The 12,890-nt window shown below is 32.3% G+C and overlaps 1 long non-coding RNA gene across 2 annotated transcripts; it reads right to left on the bottom strand.

The window, feature by feature from the left end:
- Positions 1 to 3,131: 3,131 nt before the first annotated feature.
- On the bottom strand, positions 3,132 to 4,980 carry LOC110883723. Of its 2 annotated transcripts, XR_002560591.2 has the most exons (4): positions 4,592 to 4,980; positions 3,958 to 4,029; positions 3,424 to 3,483; positions 3,132 to 3,318 (listed from the first exon to the last, which is right to left on the bottom strand). It is a non-coding gene; the product is annotated as an uncharacterized LOC110883723 (long non-coding RNA). The 2 variants fall into 2 exon arrangements; XR_002560590.2 differs by lacking the exon at positions 3,424 to 3,483 and having other exon boundaries at positions 4,592 to 4,975.
- Between the last annotated feature and the right edge of the window lie 7,910 nt (positions 4,981 to 12,890).

Here is a 12,890-nt window from a genome sequence, read left to right as displayed (position 1 = left end):
GATTTGCACTCAAAGGGTGAAGATTGATGCAAGTCGAAATTCCGGATCTTTATTATAAACACGAATATAATTAATTAAGGATGGGATTAAGTAGATTATTAGATTTTGTTCGATTGTGTTTGGTTTTATTATTACTTAAACTAACAAATAGAAATTAATCAACATATTAATTAATTAGCTTTAAAACAAAGGCAAAAGCAAGTGGAGAATATCTACAGTAGATTGAGGGCACATGGAATACCAGAGGGGTTCATCACTTCACACCACACGATTTGCAAAGGAAAATCCCTTAAAGAATGCTACTTCAAGATTTTATTTTTACAAGTTAAAATTTAAAATAAATAAATATATATGTTCATAATACCTCCAAATCAATCCAACCAAGCACCATATCACCTTTAATCTTATTAAATCTTGGTTTTTTGATTTATTATAGTAAAATGTATGACTTTTTAACCCAATCGTTCTGATCTCTGACATTTTTATTTATTAAATTTATCCCTTCATTAATCATTAAAGTTGTTAGTTTAAGACCTTATAATTGGACATTTAAAAAGGTAATTAGAAATGTCCTTCACTGTCACATTTGTTTGGCATTATTTTATTTGTTTATATGATGACTAGGTTATAACCACGTGTATTACACGGATTGAATAAATAAATTTTATATACTAAGTAATAAAACAATATATCTTTAAAAACCTTATTTATTGCACGGGTTGAATAAATATAATTTTATATATTAAATAATAAAAAGTTATTTCTGTAAGAACCATATTGTAAGGGTTGAATAAGTGTAGTTTTATATACCAAATAAAAAAGTTATATATTTAAAACCACGTGTATTGCACGGGTTGAATAAATGTAATATTGTTTTCCAAATAATAAAAAAAATACATCTTTATAAATATGCGCATTACACGGTTTGAATAAGTGTAATTTTCTGTACTAAATAATGAAAAAATATATATACTTAAAAAAACCCGTGTATTGTATGAATTCAATAAATCTAATCCTCATGTATTACATGGGTCGAGTAAATTTAATTTTGTATAGTGAAAATAAAAATATTTAATATATTAATACAAAGTTTGGTTTTCATGATAAAAACAGATTATTCTGTTGTTGCAAAATTTGTTAACGAAGTCTTAATAAATTTAACCCTATAAATATATAAGTGATAAATATTATTAGTTATTTTTATTTTAAATTTCGTAAAATCTGTTTGATACCAAACTAAACAAAACGTTCAAATATAATTAATTCAAAAAAATAATATTATAAATTAGAAGGAGATTAAACTAAATAATAATTATCTATAAGATATTAAATTAATAATATTTCGTAGAAGGGTTATCTATAATATAAGATATTAAACTAAATAATATTAAACTAAAATAATAATTATCTATAATAAGAGATTAAACTAAAATAATAATTATTTATACGAGATAGCTTAATATGATGACAAATGTCCCAAAAGTTGTTTCTTTTATTATATAGTAAGATTAGATTAGATTATTAGTTGTGTTGTGAATTTCATGTTTATTTTTTTTAATATCATGAAAACTCAAACATAACATCTTATTATTAGACGAGTTAAATGTCATTTTAGCTCCTATGATTTGGGTCATTTTGTCAGTTTAGTCTAAAGGTTTGAAATGTTGTCATTTTAGTCTAAATAGTTTCCAACGTTGTCATTTTAGTTCACTGGATTAACTTCATCTATTTTTTCTGTTAGCTAAAAGAGTAATTCAGTCATTTTATATGGTCGAATTGCCCTTCAAGTTAACATAATTACATATAAAATGACCGAATTGACCCTTTAGTTAACAAAAAATAGATGAAGTTAACCTAGTGGACTAAAATGACAATGTTTGAAACTACTTGTACTAAAATAACAATATTTCAAACCTTTAGACTAAACTGGAAAAATAACACAAACCATAGGGACTAAAATGACATTTAACTACTCTTATTAGTTATTATACTATAATACCTAGAATATGATAAACTTGAGTGAAACTCAAACGTAAAATCTGATAATATTTATTAATGGAGTTTAGGTGTTATCTCTTTTTTTAGGCAAATTGAATTTAAATAATCCCAACTGTCTTAATTTAGACGATAATACTCACAACTCAATTATTTATCGATAATAATCTGAACTTGTCCACTTTTGGCCGATAATAGTCCGTTATTAAAAATAACTTAACGGAGTTAAGTTTTTTCCTGAATTACAAACCGATGTTTTACATCAATCAACTCGTATCCTCGTTCTAATCAAAAGCCCTAAAACGTCGGTTTGTAATTCGGAAAAAAAAAACTTAACTCCATTAAGCTACTTTTAACGCAGACTATTATCGGCCAAGAGACTAGTTCGGATTATTATCGGCAAATAACTGAGTGAATTTACATCGAGCTAGTTGGTAACTGGGCAACAAGCTACGCCGCTACCTCTTTTTTAATAGCAAAACTAAGTCTTTCAAAAACTACGTCCATAGATCTCGGGGTCATAACATTACTATGCATGACCCTTTGAACTCGACTAAGTAGGTCCACAGCATCTGGCGCCAGAAAACCAAAAGTATCAAAATCAAATGGTATAAACATGTGCTGGTTGTCAAGGCACGCTTTCTCGTGTTTGGTCTCTTTACTCGAAGCAGCCTGACCCACCGTGAAAGCACTACCCCATAAGCCCACAAGCGGGGAAACCCCTGTTCACTACTACAAATTTGATCAAAAGATGCGGTTAAATTGGCTATAAGATGCGGTTTTAGACCCGCATCTTATGGCAAAGCATCTTTTGGCTATATGCCAAATAATGCGGGTCCAAGAGATGCGGGTTTAGAACCGCATCTTTTGATATATTAAAAAAAAAAAACTATTTTTTCCTAATATACTCAAGAGATGGGGTTCTAGAACCGCATCTTTTGATATATTAACAAGAAACTAATTTTTCCTAATGTACTTAAGAAAGGCGGTTCTAAGACCACATCTCTTGGTGTTTAGGGTAAAATAATATGACATATATATTGTTAATTTCCATGAAATTTTATGAAAAATTTCAAATAAATTCCTATGATTAACATATTGCCTAAAATTAAATAAAATATAGAAAAACAACAAAATTAAATTAGAACCAATATAATATAACCCAAGAATATAAAATACAAAGGTTTCAAAGTAACACAATATTACAAAAGTTTTAAAGTAACAAAAATACATATGCAATAACTTTCCGAACCGATGTCTTCATACTTTCAACCCAAACCAACGTCTTCAATCCATACATGCAACCGGAACCGTAGAAATTCTCTAACAAAACATAACGTTACATTAATATAATGAAGATTAAAATGTATACACAAGTGTACATATGTATAAAATGCAATCTTTAAATTCAAACGTTAAATATCATACATGCATACACATAAGACATGTAGTTCCAAATCTACCTACATGAAGATTGAAATCCATGACCTACAAGTCAGACAATATTACAAAACCAATAAGTCTACCAAATCATAAATCACAAACCATACAGAAAGCATTTATCAAACAATGCAAAAAGCATTCATCTAATGCAAAAACATACATGTCTTATGTGATAATCAAAATCCACTATATTTTAACAAGTGCGACAATCTTCTATTTGCATATTTCAATGTGACCGTGAGTATGAAAATCACCACAGAACTAAAATCCACTATATTTTAATTGATGGCTATGTAATTTTGTGACAATGAATATGCTCCACAAATAGGTTGTTTGTTCACTTATCAATTGACCAAACTGAATTCCCAAGTGCAAGTGTTTAACTTAAATTGGTGGTACTTGTCATAAGAAATTGACCATGTTGAAATGTCAAAAGAGTTAAGGTCACAAGTTTTCGATATATATGCTTAAAACTTTCATAACTAATACAAATGATAAATATATTTAAAGTAAATTTACCGAGCCCTCTGCTACATCAATGCCTACATGGTATCCGATTTTTGCCTTGTCCCATTTGATCAGATCACCATCCTGGTAAAAAAAGAATAAGTCAACATTAAATTTTAAACAATTCAATTAAGTCACAAAACATAAACATACACATATGCCTATAGTGGGAGATCGAAGAGACACATAGATGCTTGCTAAACCATTTGGGATTAATTCAGATAAAGATATATAAAATCAGATCAAAAATTACAGTGAGAGATTGTACATTATAACATCATATCAAAATTTATTCAGATAATTGAAGAATTAGGCAAGCACCAAAAGCCCGAATGGAGTTTCCAGAACTTTATGCCATTCCTGTATTCAATTAAAGGCATAAAAACTAAGAAGAAAAAAAGAGAACTTGACACTATTCCTGCATTTTGGAGGATCAAATGGAGTTACACACAAATAGATATCTAAATTAAACCAATAAACTGGCTGGTACATATTAAATAGCTATATCATATAGAAAGACCAGTAATACTCGATGAAATAATCAATTTTTTAAATTCAGTTAGGTTAAATAAATTTACATTGAATCGATGAAAATCGGAATTGAAGGGAGACCGCTGGTTATGAAGTGAATCAAAATTGTACTTACAAGTGATACACGCATGTCTTTCACTATAACTGGTAATCTTTTCGTTTGCCAGCTCACTTCGTCTGAAATAATGAAATATTTCTGATGGTTATAGTGCGTTCAGAGAGAAAGCGATTCAATGAGACGGAATGAACCAAAAAAAAATCAATAGGACATAAAAAAATCGAATAGTTCCGTCGTTTGGGTTTGTTTTGTTCGTCTGAAACAACAACAGCGGCACGGTGGCCGGAAGTTAACTCCATTTTTCGTTGATGATGGAATATCAACTCGTTTGAAATGAGCATGCTCTAGGATTCTCTCATTCTTCTTCGTTTTCTTTTGATTCTACTCTATTGAACCCTAGTTATGTATGTGTGTGAACAGATGTGAGAATCAAAAAGGATTTGATGAAAGTTTTAGGCGGGAAATTTTAAATTTGGAGAAAATTAGAGAGGGAAATAAAAAGATACGGGTAATCGTGGGAGATTTGAGCTTAGGTGAGAGAACAAAATTAAATTTTGACTATTTAAAATAATAATTCTTTATATTATATTTCAGAATTACATTTTATTATTTTAGTTTTCGTTATATATTAAGTTAAAAAAAAAACTAATTTGTATTTTTATTATATACATCTACACCCAAATCCTAAAGAGTTCTTTCTTATTGGCTTGATACATCTACACCTGAATTCCAAAGAGTTTTACGTCATCAATTCTAGAATATTCTCGTCTGAATTTAGCCCAAATCGTATGTTTCTCGTCTCATTCCCGAATTCAGGATACTTGTTATCAATGGTTCTCCATTGAGGTGAATCCGCCACATGTCTTAGTTTTCGGTCAGTTACATATCAATTTGAATGCGAGAGGAAGGCTCCTGACGCGCAAAGGGTTAACTTTTCGTGCGAGAGGGTTGCCTTTCGGGCGACGACCACTGTTTCGAGATAAAATCAGTTCGGTTTTGGTTGAATTGTTCATCTTCTCGGCTCGAATTGACTCTAACATGAGTCCACAACTATGAACTTAGCTTGTGAGCTTAGAGAGTCTCTAATTCGGCCAAGTTCAATATCAGAAAGTTGTTTATATAAAAAAAAGGTTTGAAAGTTAAACTCAAATTTTAGCTTGGTCCTCCACATAGTGAGAGTTATTATCAGATTGCCAAGGCAAATATGATGTACCAGCTGATTAGATACGGAGTTCTTGCAAAAAGATAGATATGTAGAATATTGTAAAGGAAAGTAGAGTATTTGTGAGTTGAAAACTCACTTAGAGTGTTGCTGGAACAAGCTCAGCTGGGAAGTGCGAAATCAGAAATTTAAAGAGAATTTCGGAGTTGTGGAAGTGGAAAAATGAAGTAGTGGGTTGGTATTTAGAGGATGACGCGGAGTTTGGGACGAGAGGGAATATGGACAAAAGGGGCCTCTCGTGCGAGAGGGCCTTTTGCACGAGAGGGGTTTGCCCCTTTTGTTGAGAGGGGTTTTCCCCTTTTGTTTGAAATTCAAGTTTGTTGGTTACTCGCGTTTTGTCGGTTTTAAGCGTTTTAATGTGTAAGTGCAATGCATAAGTTGATGGCGGCGTTGGTGGTTTACGTTTCAAGCTTCGATTCAATGTTGATGGCAGTGTTGGTGGTTTAGGTTTCGAGCTTCGCTTGAATGTTGGTTGGTTTCCTGTGAGGTGGTGGTTTTATGACAGGGTGATGGTGGCAATTCTAAGAGAGAAGGGATGAGAGTCAGAGAGAGGGGGAAGAATGAAAGAGTGATGACTAGAATGTATTGTTTGATGATTCGATGAAACAATAATGGAACATGAACAACCCTGGTTGACCACCATTGGCCCTAATTGACCTATTAATTATCCTCATAGACCTCTAATCATCCTAAACAACCTCATTAACAAAAAATTAGCATTAACAACCCTCGTTAACCGCCACTATCCCTAATTGATTTATCAATGATTCTAATGGACCATTAATCATCATAAACAACCTTCATTGACACTAACGTAGAATGAACAACCCTAGTTAACTGTTACTAGCCCTAATTGGTTCATCAATCATTTTAATGGACCATTGATCATTCTTAACGCCCTAAGCATGCACAGCCCTACTTGACCATCGCTAGCCCTAATTAGCCCGTCAATCATCCTAATGGACTATTGATCATCTTAAACGCTATTCATTGAAAATAATGGAACATGAACAACCTTAATTGACTATCAGTGTCCCTAATTGGCCCATCAAGCATCCTAATGGACCATTAATCATCCTAAACACCATTCGTTGACAATAATGGAACACGAACAACCCTAGTTGACCACAAGTGGCCCTAATTGACCTATCAATCATCCTAATAGAACATTAATCATCTTAAACTTCCTTCATTAACAAAAATTAAGCATGAATAACCCTAGTTGACCAGCATTGTCCCTAATTGATCTATCAATCATCCTAATGGACCAATAATAATCCTAAACAACCTTCATCGACACTAATTTAGCATGAACAACCCTAGTTGACCACTACTGGCCCTAATTAGCCCATCAATCATTCTAATAGAACATTGATCATTTTAAACGCCATTTATTGACAATAAATGGAACATGAACAACCCTAGTTGACAACCACTGGCCCTAATTAACCTATAAATCATCCTAATGGACTACTAATCATCCAAGACGTCCTTCATTAACAAAAATGTAGCATGAACAACCCTAGTTAATCACCTTTGTTCTAACTGATATATCGATCATCCTAGTATACCATTAATTATCCTAACAAGATTCATTAACACCAATGTAGCATAAACAACCCTAGTTGACCATTACTAGCCTAATTGGTCCATTAATCTCCCTAATAGACAACTGATGACCCTTAAAGCCATTTATTGACAAAATCGGAGCATGAACAACTCTAGTTAAGCACCATTGTCCCTCCTTGACATAACAGTCATCTTAATGGACCATTAATCATCCTAAACAGTCTTTATTGACAAAAATGTTGCACGAAGAACCTTAGTTGACCATCGTCGCTATATGTTTAAACAACATACACACGATTGTCGATATATGTTTAAACCCCATTTTATTAATCATTTAATGATACATCGATATGTACACATGTACATACATTAACACATACATATTACTATATAAGTACTTACATGCATACACAATAAATCAATAAATAAATAAAATAAATATTTGTAATCATTAAAAAATTAATTGGTTTATCATAAGAAAATTATTCATATATTATTATTTATACTATATATGAAAACATTTTTCTTTATATTTGTTATTTAGTATCATTAATAAAAAATATTCAATCATACGTATACAACTAATATATACTTATTTTTTATTATTAGTTTTTGTTTATTATCGTTATATCAAGAGATGCGGTTTTAGAACCGCATCTTTTGGCTTTTGATTTTTTTTTCAAAACTTCTATAAGATGCGGTTCCATAAGAACCACATCTTTTGGCCCATGTTTTTTTTTTTGAAACATACATAAATCATTTTCAAAACACCCATAAGATGCGGTTAGAGAGGGGAACCGCATCTTTTGAAAAACTCATAGCATCTTTTGATCAATTATGTACTAGTGGTTAGATCCACACATACATGTTTTCCTCCTACCCATCCAAAGACCAGAATGTCGGCTGGTCGAAGGGTAGATCTCCCTTCCAACGGGTCAGTTAAGAAATTAATGAGTGCTTCTTTTTTAGCAGAAATACCAGCGGACCTGAATATGTCAAAAAGGACATCCCTAACCAAATCATGTCGGTATTTGAACCCCGGAAGCTCTCTACAATAAACTGCATGCTCCCAAAAAGAATCCCAACACGCCTTATGACAAACAGGGCATAACCGAGTTGGAATTATTATCGGTCAAACTGAGAAAGTTTAAATTATTTAAATCCAATTTACCTTGTTTTTGAGTACGTATATTTGATCATTGTATTTTATAATTTTAACACCCTTTGAACAATAAGTAGGGGTGCAAACGAGCCGAGCCGAGCCCGAGCTCGGCCAGGCTCGAGCTCGAGCTCGATTAACTTATGAGAGCTCGGGCTCGAGCTCGGCTCGATTCGAGTATTGTTTCCAAAGCTCGAGCTCGGCTCGTTTGTATTTTATCAAGCTCGAGCTCGGCTCGGGCTCGGCTCGTTTATTATCTATTAATTAGTATATTAAATAAAAATAATATAAATAATAGACTTTTTAGGCTTGCGAGCTCGATAAGTAAAGCTCGGGCTCGGGCTCGTTTACTAAATAAGCTTATTTTTAGGTTCGAGGTCGGCTTGTAAACAAGTTTAAATAAGCTCGGCTCGACTCGGCTCGTTTACACTAAGGCTCGATAAGGCTCGACGAGCCTAACGAGCTTCACATGTGAGGCTCGAGCTCGGGCTCGATAAACAAACGAGCTTTGTTTTGAGGCTCAAGCTCGGCTCGGGCTCGATAAGGCTCGGCTCGTTTCGAGCTTTTTCTCGAGTCGATCTCGAGTAGCTCGCGAGCCGCTCGGCTTGTTTGCACCCCTAACAATAAGTTGGAACTAAAATATATTTGATTGTTTGAATGCATTATCAGATAATAGATCTTCTTTAATACATTATATAATAGATCTTCTTTAATACATTATATGATGCGAAATAAAACTAACATCAATAATGATTTTACATATGATATAAGGGTGTAAGGAGTGGTTAGACACTTTGAAGTAGCAAACTAAAAAACCGACCAATCAGAGCACGTCATGTCAATCAGTCAAAAGTGTTTAAACTTTGCTGAAAATTGTTAGCAATGGTTTAAACACTTGGTGAAGTAGTAAACTTAAAAAAAAAGGTGTGATTGGTTGAGAGATGGCATGGACCCCACCCCACAATACCCCCTCTCTCATACACTCCCTCTCTCCTGCTCCCTCACTCTCTCTCTTCTCCCCGCATCGGCGTCCTCTCCCCGCACCACAACCTTCACCGATCGGCAAATCCACCGGCAGCGGTGTTACCTGGCGGCAAAGGCGATTTGCCAAGTGGGTTTGCCGCCGGCTCCGCACACTCTAACGTTAATTATTTTAAAGACTGTTAGATGTGCATCTGTTTTTATCTGACATTTATGATTTTCCGTGTCAGAATTATGGATACCCTGCGGCATGGACACCTGACTTATGTTCTATCAAAATAAATCTAACAAATCTAATAATTCTATTTTTTTATTTTAATAAAACAAAAAATTATGGTATTTAATGAAGAATGAAAATCCATGGATTTTGTTAGTTGATTTGCAGAAGATTTGATTCGTGGAACTTATCTTTTTATTTATCCATTTACAAATGATAAATGATATTAGCATAACTTGAAAAAGTTTATTTTCTCACTAAACATATTAATATTTAATTAACTTTGTTCTTACAAATGACGTGTCACTAAGAAAATATTTTACAATTCCTTGATATAATTGCAAAAATAGACGTGTCACAAAGAAAATATTTTACAATTCGTTGCAAAAATAAAAACAAATGATAAAATATTGTTTAAGTACATGATTATAGAAAAGTGAAAGTATATACTTATGGTGGATGTCATTCTCTACACTTTGTAATCTAGTGTCCTTTTCATCCATTTGTGTGATTGTGATATTCTAAAGTATATAATCGATGAATTATGAAGTTTTGTAACAATCATGAAGTGGATGGATGGTAAAGATTAGTTACTGTTTACTTACTTTTTCAAGTTTTACAACTTATCATAAATTTTTATTCTTTTTAACATCAATAGTTTTCTAATTTCAACTAGTTTTTGCCCCGCCCGCGTTGCGGGGCAATAAGCTGAATATTTCTCTCTCATAACATGTATGTCTGTGTTTCGATTATTTGTACATACTACTCATAACACGATCTCAAAATAAAATTACATCGAGTCAACCAATAAAAACAAAAACACTACCATACTTTTACTAAAAAAACTAAAACGATGGAAATACTATAATTTTAAACTGTGAGCAAAATTGTAAGTTTTCAGGACAAATGAGCATGTACCAGACATGCCTAGACGAATAAAAACTGCACCTATACCCGCCTGCGTTGCGGGGCGTTAAATCAAATATTTCTTAGTTTCATAACATGTATGCATGTAATTAGGTTACTTGTACATACTACTTATAACACGATCTAAAAAAATACATCGAGACAACCAATTAAACGAAAACACTAACATAGTTTTGCTAAAAAAAATTAAAACAATAACAGGTCTTTAATTATGAGCTGGGGGTAAAATACTAATTTGTCAGGACCATTGAGCGAGTGTTAGACAACTGCTTGACACAATAAAAGTTACATTGAGTCAACAAAGCAAAATAAAACAGTACTATAGTTTTGCAAAAACAAAAAAGTAAAACGACGGCAAGATCATAATTTTTAATTGTGGGAGAAATCGTAATTTTTGAAATGGGGGCAAAATCATAATTTTGAACAGATGGCAAAATCGTAAAAATATTTTGAATTGGGGCGAAATCATCATTTTAAACTGAGGGCAAAATCATACTTTTGAGCTATGAGGGAAAACATAATTTTATTTTGAACTATGGGCAAAAACATAAATTTAAGTTGGGGGTAAAATCGTAATTTTGAGGTAGGAGAAAAACATGTTTTCATTTTGAACGGGGGGCAAAAGCGTAATTTTAGACGAAGGGCGAAACCGTAAATTTAAACTGAGAATAGAATTAGAAATGACTTTTTGAACTGAGTGCAAAAGCGTAAATTTTGAGCTAGGGCAAAAATATAATTTTATTTTGAATTAGGGGCGAAAACGTAATCTTAAATGAAGGACGAAACCGTAATTTTAAGCTAGGAATAAAATTAAATTAAAATTTGGTTGGTCTAATAAGGAAGAGTCAGGCAAGCTGCCTAAATGAGTTTTTGAACCGAAGGCAAAAGCGTAAATTTTGAGCCAGGGCAAAAATATAATTTTATTTTGAATTAGGGGCAAAAACGTAATTTTAAATGAAGGACGAAACCGTAATTTTTAGCTAGGAATAAAATTAAATTAAAATTTGGTTGGTCCAATAAGGAACTGTCTGGCACCATTCCCTCAACTTCAAAATGTATATGTAGTAAATATTTACCCTTCTAATTTTAATATACACGTGGCATATAACACTGTTCATATTATGTTTTTAATATATATTCAATAATTTAATATACACGTGGCATATAACACTGTTCAAATACTTATGTTTTAAATATATAGGGTAATTTTGTTTCCTTAGATTTTTCACGTCGCAACACATAAATCATAAGTCGACTCAGTTATTCTTTTCTATATTTTACATTTCGGTCAAACTTTTGCGAGTTAAGAGCCACAATGCGAGTGTTTGGTTCAACGTTTTTACGTATACTTTTTGTTCGATTTAAAGGTCCCGCCGCAAAGCGCGATGTCACACCCCAAAAACGTCGCAACGGAAATACAAATGTAGTGTTGATGGAGATTGGTACCCATCAGTATTTAGTGAATGATGCATTAATAATTTTTAGACGTTTAACTTAATTTAAACACAACTATTTAAGTTTTAAAGTGAAAACACAACCACGTCATAGTTGTTTGATCCCTTATGGATCTTAAAGTTATTTAAACGTTGTCCAAAAAACATATTTTCATTAACAACATCCACTAAACACATAACATGCCAAAATCTCGAAGTCAAATAAGGTAAAGATGCAAATCCCAAATAAACATTAATAACAATAGATTATTAACTATACATCACAAAAGATTAAGAAAAAATAATGTTTCAAATATCATAACTCATATATATCAAACTCTTAATTATTATTATTATTATTTTTTTTTACCTTTCAAAAAAAAACTAGGTGGTGTTGTAGAATGTAGACTGTAGTGATGTAGTATGGACCAAGTTTACAACCATCAGAAAGATCCTTCTCTCATGGCCCAGTTTTAAAATACTCGGCCCACTTGCTGATGTGATAAAAGAGGGGTATAAATGAAAATCGCATCAAGCTATTACCTGGGCTGATAATCTGATATGATAAAATAAAAGCCCAACCCATTTTCAAATGTCAATTAACTACTTAAGTAAGCCCAACCCATTTTCAAGTGTCAATTAACTAATTAAGTAAATTTATTTTTTATGATTATATTTGTAGTTTCAGTTAAATTTAATCTTTTTATATGTTGACGTTAATAAAAAAATATAATAAGAGAAATCGTAAAGCTATAAAGAAACATGCAAATAAAATCCTAGAAAGTGTTTTGTATGTTAACGTTAATAAACATATAATAGGAGAAAACTGTAAAACTATAAAGAAACAT

Source organism: Helianthus annuus, chromosome 10, assembly GCF_002127325.2.
Source record: "Helianthus annuus cultivar XRQ/B chromosome 10, HanXRQr2.0-SUNRISE, whole genome shotgun sequence".
In the NCBI taxonomy this organism is placed as follows: Eukaryota; Viridiplantae; Streptophyta; class Magnoliopsida; order Asterales; family Asteraceae; genus Helianthus; species Helianthus annuus.
The sequence above is the reverse complement of the archived record's forward strand: the minus strand, read 5'-3'. Positions and strand labels throughout refer to the sequence as shown.